General features: G+C 40.7%; 1 long non-coding RNA gene and 2 other non-coding genes across 4 annotated transcripts; all 3 read right to left on the bottom strand.

Annotated features, from left to right (window-relative positions):
* Positions 1–4,971: 4,971 nt before the first annotated feature.
* LOC110078389 (uncharacterized) lies at positions 4,972–9,304 on the bottom strand. 2 transcript variants are annotated; one of them, XR_002300427.3, is made up of 3 exons: positions 9,169–9,304; positions 7,457–7,553; positions 4,972–5,998 (listed from the first exon to the last, which is right to left on the bottom strand). It is a non-coding gene; the product is annotated as an uncharacterized LOC110078389 (long non-coding RNA). The 2 variants fall into 2 exon arrangements; XR_012087634.2 differs by lacking the exon at positions 9,169–9,304 and having other exon boundaries at positions 7,457–8,800.
* LOC140707934 (small nucleolar RNA SNORA26) lies at positions 6,295–6,412 on the bottom strand. Its single transcript, XR_012088063.1, has one exon. It is a non-coding gene; the product is annotated as a small nucleolar RNA SNORA26 (small nucleolar RNA).
* LOC140707935 (small nucleolar RNA SNORA26) lies at positions 8,791–8,915 on the bottom strand. The gene has a single exon (XR_012088064.2). It is a non-coding gene; the product is annotated as a small nucleolar RNA SNORA26 (small nucleolar RNA).
* Positions 9,305–10,330: the final 1,026 nt, after the last annotated feature.

The following is a 10,330-nucleotide window of genomic DNA, read 5'->3' as shown; positions in this document are numbered from 1 at the left end:
ATATGCATAATTATCTTCTTGACACCAGTAAGAAACAAATATTTTATTTTATAAAACATTTAAAACATGTTTTCTGACATAAGCTGATATACATTTTTAGAAACATATAGATGTTTCTGAATCCTAAATATACCTCCATGGAGAAATGTACATCTTTTAAAAATAGCATCTTTTTAAAAAATCATACTTTAAAATGGTTGCACTTTTTTTTCTTTCTACGTAAATATTTATCAAAACTAAGGTCTGATCTCCTTTCCTTTTTTAAACAAGAAGCACCACAGCATCTGTGAGTCACTGGAAGTCTCTGCAGCTGATTGATCAAGGGTAGAACCAAAAATCCTAACTCGCCAAAGGTTGTGCTGCATGTAAAAACCTATGCAGAAGTCCATTCTTTGCTGATAAATGTCTTGAAATGTATCTGGGTTGTTCTGGTTTTCATAGAAATTTTTGGCTACATTTTTTTTCTTTTGTCAGGGTTGTGATTCCTAGGGAACTTAGTGGATTCATTTGCTCAAAATTCAGACCTCTAACAGATGCCACTGCATTGATTATTTCATTATTTTCACACATACACACACAAATCCTTTGTTTCAATAAAAACAGCAATCAATAGCCTTGTTCAGGCATTACTGAATCCCGTTTCCTTAACTCATTAAGCAGAGGAACACCAAACTCTACTCCCTCTGTTGTCATTTTTTTTACACCATAGACAAGAAGTCTGAAAGAAGCTCCTGCTCATGTGTAGGTTCTACACAAGAACAAGAAGTCTGGAAAGTCTGGAATTAAGAAAGAGTCTGTGTGAAGGAAGTGTCCTTTCAGGCCAATAGGGTTCATTGACTGGGGAGGAGTCAAATGACAGAGGCAGACTGAGTCTGAACACAGATTAATTATCTTTGAAGGAAAGGAGGGTCCCAAGGCCCAACAAATAGATCTTGGGAGGTTCTCTGAGCAATGCAGATACCAGATTATATAGCCAACAGTAGACACTGGCATTTTCGAGAACATTCTCTGCACATATGTGCAATTTATGGGCTTAACTCTCTCAATGTGTCTCATCAGCACTTATGGTTATCATACGTGTCTGTCTTTGATAGGCTAGCAACTTGCACAAGAAGCATGCAATCAGGGGGAGCTTACCTTGAGGTTATAAATAACCTCTCTGTATGCAACCTGCTTGCTCCTTTCACATGGAAATGAAATTTTCTTTCCATCACTCTTCCCCCCACCCATTTCTTTCCTTTTATAGTTGTTTGGACTATAACTACTTACTCTCTTTCATCTTCAATAAAAATTCAATGGGTCTGCTACCATTCACTCATGATTAACTTTACACAATCTTCTCACTTCTGGTGAAAACTGTGGAAAATATCTTATTCAGTATACATGAAGCAACAGATACTGACAACATGTAACGCAGACATAACCAATCACAAAAATAACTGATCTGTAAGTATCTTTAGTAGGGGATTTCAGGAAACTACATAACCATCCTCCTACATTGGGTACCCAGTCCTAGATATCAACCCCGTTGTAGGACTCTGCTACCTGCTGTAAATGGTGGAGCTCTTCCAGTATTATTTTGACATTAAAGGTAATTACTCTTGATTTATTCACATGAATACAAGATAATAATGCAGAGATCCCTCCTTGTTGAGTATTGGAGCTTCAGCTTCAGGATCTGTCCTTCCAGTGAGCACTCAGGGTTGATTTCCTTTAAAATGGATAGGTTTGTTCTCCTTGCAGTCCAGGGGACTCTCAAGAGTCTCCTCCAGCACCACATTCAAAAGCATCAATTCTTTGGCGGTCAGCTTTCTTTATGGTCCAGCTCCTATTTCCATACATCGCTACTGGAAAAACCATAGCTTTGACTATGCGGACTTTTGTTGGCAAGGTGATGTCTCTGTTTTTTAAGATGCTGTCAAGGTTTGTCATCGCTTTCCTCCCAAGAAGCAGGTATCTTTTAATTTTGTGGTTGCTGTCACCATCTGCAGTGATCCTGCAGCCCAAGAAAGTAGCATTATGTCCAGAACAAGGTGGTTTCCCACCATTGTTCAGGCAGCTCAATCAATCTCTGTTTGAAGGGCTAATAAGGCCTGTGTTGCAGCATTTTCAAGAATCAAGAGTCCATGCAATTTTCTTAAAGGCATTTACCAACTTGGCTACACCTACACCTGGAATTACTGATCTGACTATCTACCACTAGACAGTTATCACTGGTACCATTGTTGCTTCATATATTATCCACTTTGCTCATAACAAGTTTTCTAAGTTGCAGCAGTGATGGATGATACACTGACTTATCCTTCATAAACACTGCCCCAGGTATTTGTTACCACATAGAACATGTCTGCAAGAGAAAAAAAATAGAGTCCTAGGATTTGCATGAAAGGTAGCTTAAAAAGCAGGACCAGACCCCACTGTTACATAAGGTCATCACTGTAATTCAGCTGTAGCCACTGGGAATGGTCAGAAAAGTTAACGACAAAACTATTACTTGTTGCTTCTGAACCATTATAAAATTTATTCCTGCTGAACTGCCCTAAATATGAACACATCCAAGAAGGGTGCAGTGCACTTAGAACAGAATTGGGGATTATGCCTTGGTTCTCATTACATACACTGGTCAGCCACAACAGGTGAATTGAATAGCATTGATTATATTATTCCAATGGTATTTGTCAAGGGGTGGGATATATGAAGCAGCAAGTGAACAGTCAGTTCTTTAATGGGTTGGAAGCAGGAAATATGGGCAAGTGAAGACCTGAGTGACTTTGACAAGGGTCAAATAGTGATGGCTAGACAACTGGGTCAGAGCATCTCCAAAATGGAAAGTATTGTGGGGGGTTCCAGGTGTGCAGTGGTTAATACCTACCGAAAGTGCAAGGAAGGACAACCATCAAATCGGCGTCAAGATCCTGAGTGCTCAAGGCTCATTGATGCATGTGGGGAGTGAAGGCTAGCTTGTCTGGCCCAATCACAGAGAAGAGTTACTGTAGTTCAAATTGCTGAAAAACCTAATGCGGGCCATGATAGAAAGGTTATCAGAACACATAGTGCATGTGTATGGGGCTGCATAGCCATGGGCTGGTCAGTGTGCCCATGATGACCTATGTCCACTGCCGAAAGCACCCACAATGGGGATGTGCGCATCCGAACTAGACGATGGAGCAATGGGAAGTCTCCTGGTTTGATGAATCACATTTTCTTTGAGATCAGGTGAATAGCTGGGTTCATGTGTATCATTTATCTGGGAAGAGACAGTAGCAGGATCCACTATGGGAAGAAGGCTGGCCAGCAGAGGCAGCGTTATGCTCTGGGCAATGTTCTGCTGGAAACCTGGTACAGTATTCATGTGAATGTTCCTTCAACACATACCACCTACCTAGAGATTGTTGCAGACTACTCGTACATACTCCTGGTGGCAGTGGCCTTTTTCAGGAGGATATTGCACCCTGCTACAATGCAAAAGTGGTTCGGGAATGGTTTGAGGAACATGAAAAAGAGTTCAAGATGTTGCCTTGGTCTCCAAATTCTCCAGACCTCAATCCAGTTGAGCATCTACGGGATGTGCTGGAATATCAAATCTGAACCATGGGGGGGCCCCACCTCACAGCAATGAAAGGACCTACTGCTAATGTCTTTGTGCCAGATACAACAAGACACATTCAGTCGTCTTGTTGAATCCATGCCTTGATGCATCAAAGCTGTTTTGGCAGCACAAGGAAGAGCTACACAGTGTTTAGGTAAATATACTATAGTTTTAATATTGTGGCTGATCAGTGTAGGTGTGACTCATTATATGAGGAGTTAAAGGTGTCCCTATTGGATTTAAACTAAGGTCACATTGCCAATTGGAACAGCATGCATCCAGAAAGTGGCATTTTTCTTGCCCTTTTTCTTGTCACACTCAACCACTTTTGTTATATTTCCTATATATGTAGAATTCCTGGTGTAACTGAAATACCCATATGTTAGGTTAATGCCTAACGCAAATCCACATTGCAGCTACAAGAGGGATCTCATCTACTCTGTTGGGGGCCCCCTTCAAAGAGATGTGTCTCTCCCTGCTAGGCTAAGGATTGCATGAGAAGTATGTGATCAGGGATGTGACCTGCTTGCTTGTACATAATGTCCTTTCACATGGCAATGAAGTATCCTGAACACTTTTGTTTTTTCCTCACAAAAGCAAAGATGGAAGGTGTAGGACTAGCATAGAAGCTGAACACAAAAATTCCTGGAAGGGCAGTTTGCTAGCAATGCTGCACCAAAGCAAAAACACATCTTGTGAAGTTCCCCACTTTGAGGGTGTTTAAATGACTGCTTTCAGTTAATCAGTTGCACCAATTAATCAGTTGCATGACTTTATTCTTCTATGATAGAGTTGAGAAACAGCTAAATAACTGCTCCAATACAAACCCATATTTCTTCTTTTTCTCTGCTGTTCATGACTTCCCTGATTCATCTGCCTACCTAACCTGCTCCATGAAATGGCTTGTTTCTGTTTCCACACTCAGTTTATGGAACTAAATTCATAAGGCCTGAATAGTGAATGACTTCAAAATATATTCTCTCCTTTTGTCCACTTTCTGAGTACTCTCGATCCAGAAAATCCTGAAAACGATCACCATCAATTAGAATTGCCTTGGTGGCACACAATTATTATTATCATATAAAAGACCAAACTATTGCAACATAACTGCAAAAGCAATAGGACTTTTAAACTAGTTGCTGGATATTTCTCCCCAGAAACCCTAAAATCCTAAGGTTGGGTTGCACATACTGGGAAAAAAAATCAGAAATTACATCAGCTGCCCAACTAATGGTAATGTTTCTATTCCTCTAGGCTGGTTTTAATCTGTTGCCACCAAGAAGATAAAAAATAACCATTCCGATTGTGTACAGTGTATTATTTAAAACACCTATAGATTGCTTATGCCAGATTCCAAATATAAAAAATAAGGATTACAATAATTAAGAACTGATCTGATACTTTATTTATTTATTTATTTATTTATTTATTTTATACCCTGCCTATCTGGTCGGTTAAGACCACTCTAGGTGGCTTACAGCAAAAAACACACAGAAATATATATATAAAAACAGTTTCTACATAGTATTTATACATAGCATTACATACAAGTCTCTGTATACATCTTTAGACATACTGCAAAAAAGGTGGGTAGCAATAAATGAGCACATTATCTTACATGTTATTAATTATTCTCAAAGGAGAAACTGTCCCATGTCTCCCACCATCCTGAATTTTTGTGCCCCCTGTCCCATGTCTTTAAACTGAACTCACCTCATTTTTTCCTCCCCTACAATGTCGTACTATACATTTTGCACCACTGACTATGGGCACATGGCATTTCCTTCTCTGTGCAAACTTCTAACATAGCAGAGTAATATACAATGCAGCAATGTTATACCATGCATTGTCATCTAGTCATCACAGGGGAGAGGAAAAAACATGTGGGCCTCCTGTGTATCTCATATGTACCATGCAAATTGCAGATTAAAGATGTTCATGTATTTAGCTAAGACATTGAAATAACTGGTTTTAGGAATGGGAATCCATTCTGACTTAATGTCCAGGAATGACAATTTTTACAGTAAAATCACATGGTATAGATACTGTCATTTTAAACAGATTACAGAGAATTTACTGCCTGACACACTCATTTGTCCATATCTACCAAGCATGATACCTCTGAAAATACCCATATTGCACAAGCCTAGTTATCGAATAATTTATTTAAACTGTCATAGGTTCTCACTGCCTTCACTTCCACAGGTCCAGATAAAACATATATTCATACTTTAGCTGGTTGCAAAGTATTAGGGAGCACTCCGCCAGGGATTCGGGCCACAATGTTGAACGCTTCTTCCACGTCTCAACGGAAGATCAGCTAGACGACTGAACTGCCCCTCTGTTTTCAACTGGCTCATCTGAAATCTGTTCATTTGCCATTCTTCACAGTACTCACCTGGATGCCTGCTTTTTTCAAGAAATAATAACATCAGTATTGTTTCTCAAAACTGTTGATAAACATCCAGGTACCTACTAAAAACCACAAATATCTCTCCTTATACTGCACTATTTAAAAGGTTTATATGCATCTAAATTCCAGTGCAATACAAGATCACCTTCCAGGCTAGTTGTGAAGCCCAAGTCACTTTACAATGAATAGTAAAAACCTACACCAGCATTTAATTGTCACTGACATTGATCCCAGGAGTTAAGAGTAATTTTATTATGCATCACACCAATCATTTAATAAACAATGTACTACATTTTGTTCCTCCAGACAGGATCCAGAGTTAAGTACTATCCTCAACTCTAGGTTTAAGGGAGAATTAATTTACCCCTCCATACTGGCCACTTAAAGCACTAACAGCCTTAAGAGGGCAAAGCTAAAAAGGGGACAGGATGTCAAACACAGTTCCATCTATCTTTGTGTGCTATATCTTATTGCTAGCACAAGCCAAAGTTGATCCACTGAATGAGAAGGACCAGCAACTCATACACACACTCCTTTCATTCAACAGATTTACTCTAGAAGATTCAACTATCAAAAGATTTAGCCCTTTGACTCAAAGCCCTGCCATTTGTAATTCATGATCCAGATATAATGCTAAGTGAAGACATTAAGCTTTCATACCACATGAAACATAATTTCTCAAGAGTAAGATCCCTTAAAATCATGTAATACATACTTACTTATATGGCTTGAGAACAGACAATGGGCTACTCATGCCACTAGAATCCTTGATAAGGTCCTGGGCTGTGTTCTCATACTTCATTAGTCTGCCCACATTATAGTTGTAAACTTTTTAAACAGAGACAACATTCTTCCTAAGCCATCCAACAGTGAGTCTAGCACTGGCAAAAAGTGCTAGACAAAAAGGAGGCACTGATGCATTAATTACAAAGCACCCACTTTAAGCAGCGGTATTTCACACAGCAATCACGCAAAGTGCTGCTTCATAGACTGGATGGCCTAAATTTTGCTATGAAAAGATATAATGGGGCAAAGCCACAAGGAATTTGAGTTTAACGTACTTTTGCTGGATGCAAAAAGGTTTCATTACCATATCAAGTCTGCTATAATCTTTAGTGTTGTATTAGACTCACAGACCCAGCTTTAAATCTCTCCTTGTGAGTCAGGAAACTTACTGGTGCTATCAGGCCCATCGCTATTTCTCAGCCTTCTATCAGAGGGCAATTATGAAGAGAAAATGATCATGCACAAAGCATTCAGCTTCTTAGAGGAAAATCCTGATATTTGGCCCTAGTGCTTTGGATATAACTGAGAAGTGTGGAATGCAGCACAACAAACACCTGCCCTTAAAAACAGTTCTTGAGGTGCCTGATGACCAGGACATGTTCTGAAATTTGAGTACAGATGGAAGGCTTATACAGTGTTCTAAAGGAAGCAGCAACATATATTCTTACCAAGAATATCCATTCATTCAGTTATTGTTTCCAGGCCATTCAGCTGCAGAGTGGAAGACTATGCTTACCAGCTGACAACCAACTTCTTGCACCTGCACTAGTACCAGAATAAAAGGGGGGGAAAAAACTCTTAATAGTTAATCATTCTTTTTACCTCTGTTATCCTTAGGAACACACCTTGGCAAGAAATACAATTAAAAATCTAATACACCCAACCTTTTGCCTTACTAAGGGACAAACTCTAACAAGTTTGCCCTAGTATGTATCAATGGGGCATAATTCCGAAGAACTAAATGTTTAAAATGCAGCATCATACTTTTAGCAAATTCCAGTTTAACAATGTAACAAGCAGGCTGTTTTTAAAAAAAATAGTGAAAGGGCCTAATGGAAGTACGTATATATATCAGTTTTCCAGTTTCTTTTTTGCAACATATAGGCTACAAAATGTTTCAACAGGAAAATATGCTAGGTTACATTTAGAGAAATACTGTAGCATTCACACCAACAGACTATGTCAGTCTGCAGTTTTCTCAACCAGCCCTTTTACCTTCAAGACCAATTTTAAGGTAAAGTTTAAGAGCTTGTTATTCCAACCTTCCCCTCCCCAGTCAAATAAAATACTGTATGTCTTAAATGACTGGGGTTGGGGTGATTGACATTTTATCTCCAGAATTTTATGCTGGTATACATCTGCAAAGGTCACGAGTTACCATAAATATCTCCCCTGCTCGTGTGTGTGAGGGAGGACGTGTGCCCGGGCTATAGGGCTGAAACACCCATTAGCCCTAGCCACATCACAGCCAATGGTGAAGGAGGGTGAGAGTTACAGTCCAAAATCTTTTAGTTGAGGTGCCCCATGCCTGCAGTGCATGCTTAGGGATGACTTTGTGTATATCAGCCCAACACGGATGGGTCAGTTTCGTTCTGCTTTGTGGTTTTTAACATCCACCTCGAAGGGGCGTACCTTCCGACAAAATTAGCGAAGAACTAATACCGACACGACGTACACCCCACTGGCTATTGTGACGCAGTCCCTACCATTCAGCTCCCAGCAGGACCACAATAAACTTTTACTTTACATTTATTGAATTTATACCCCGCCCCTCTAGACAAAGTCTACTCGGGGCGGCTTACATGAGTAATAAAAGAGGATAAAATAGCATGCATAATAAAAACTAATAACATGTGTTTATATACATATACATATTCTGAAGATGAGAATAATTAAGAAACAGCAGCAGAAAATAAGTTAATTGACTGGAGGGAAGGCCTGCCTAAAGAGCCAAGTTTTTAAATGGCTTTTAAAAACTGCTCGGCTCTCGACCACACCCGAAGACTGTTTCTCACGACAGGATCCGAAAGCAGAGAGTTAATCAGCCCTGCCCCAGGTTTGAGTGAGAGGCATCCTCTACCCCCCTGTGTTAACTGTTCTAAAGCACAGGCGGCTTTAGCAGCGCAACGTGAAGGGGATGAGAAACAAAGCCTACGGAAACGACACGTGTTTCCGCTCCCGAGGGCAGCACACCGTGTCAGAAGTAACACGGGAATCGACTCCGTCCCCGTATCGCCTCCTCACGCCCAGCGAGATCGGTTCCGTTCACAAGCCTTCTGCACGTGGTTATTTCCCCTCCCCCAATTCTCCCTCCCGTTCCCGCAAAATGGTCTCGTCCGTCCTCGGCTAGGCCCACGACCACCCCTCCACCTTCACTTACCAGTTATCAAATGGGAAAGGAAGGAAGAGCGCCTCTGGTGACTTTTTATAGCGAGAACGCCGGGTCCCGCGAGAATTGGCCGCAGCCGGCGTGTGTGCATGCGCGCGTAACCCGGGTTGATTAAAAAAAAAAAACCCTAATCGGGAGGCGGGGAGAGAATAGTCTCTGCAGTTAGTTTCTGGGGCGGGCGGCGATTATTCCCCCCCCCACCTCTCTATGCGATTGATTTCTTTTTGTACCACCCCATAGTAAACGCAAGGGTAGACGGTAATTCCCTTTCCGATGCATCTATTAGGGGGATGGTTTTCGTAGTTTTTAATGAAAACTCTTACTCCTGTGCAGATCTTTATCGCTTCTTTGTCAAAGCCGAGCAACTGTTTTCAACAAATTGTTATGCAGGGGTCGCCGCGTTGGCCTTAATGCAGATTCCAAAAACCACGTTGTAGTATCTTTATTTATTTAATTAATTTATATGCTGCCCACACTACCCAAAGGTCTTTAAATCGGAAAACCAATTCCGTATGGAAAGAGGCCGATCACAACCGTCCTGCCATGCGCTGCACTGTTAATCTATGCCCAAGGTAGCAGATGAGGAGGTACAGTTACTTTGCCATATGAAACATTGTGTGGTGCCTTTAAACCAGCATGTGTCTTTGGTTAAGTTTTTGTGGTTGTATCGCCATAGCATGACCTATGGTTGTAGTGCCCAGACGGACATGCTAAATAATAGTTTGCTGATTTTAAGGTGCTGCGAGACATCTTGTTACATACAGACACAGACAGGCGTTATTTTAAACTGTGATCAGTACAGTTTACATGGAGATTTTAACCCATGTGATTAACAGGAGACTATTCCTTGATGTTACTTTGTAACCAGTCACCCACATCTGGCTGCTGTTACAGTTGTAGGCATATCAGTTCCCCTGCCCTTTAGTCCTGACTAGTAATTTGTTCCATGGGAGAAGGTAAACATGGTGGTCCACTTTGAGGGCTGGGGATGCTCTTGGTTGGGCAGTGCCTTTGTTAGAGTCAATCTAGGTGACACAAAACTATGAAAGCTCTGTCGTTCTCTAGAGCTCTTTTATTATGTAAGGCGGTTAAACACATGTTTAAATTGTTGGACATTTCATTGCCTGCACCTGCCCTACAAATAAAGGGAAAG

This window comes from Pogona vitticeps, chromosome 5 (assembly GCF_051106095.1).
Source record: "Pogona vitticeps strain Pit_001003342236 chromosome 5, PviZW2.1, whole genome shotgun sequence".
In the NCBI taxonomy this organism is placed as follows: domain Eukaryota; kingdom Metazoa; phylum Chordata; class Lepidosauria; order Squamata; family Agamidae; genus Pogona; species Pogona vitticeps.
This window is presented reverse-complemented; position numbering and strand designations above follow the sequence as displayed.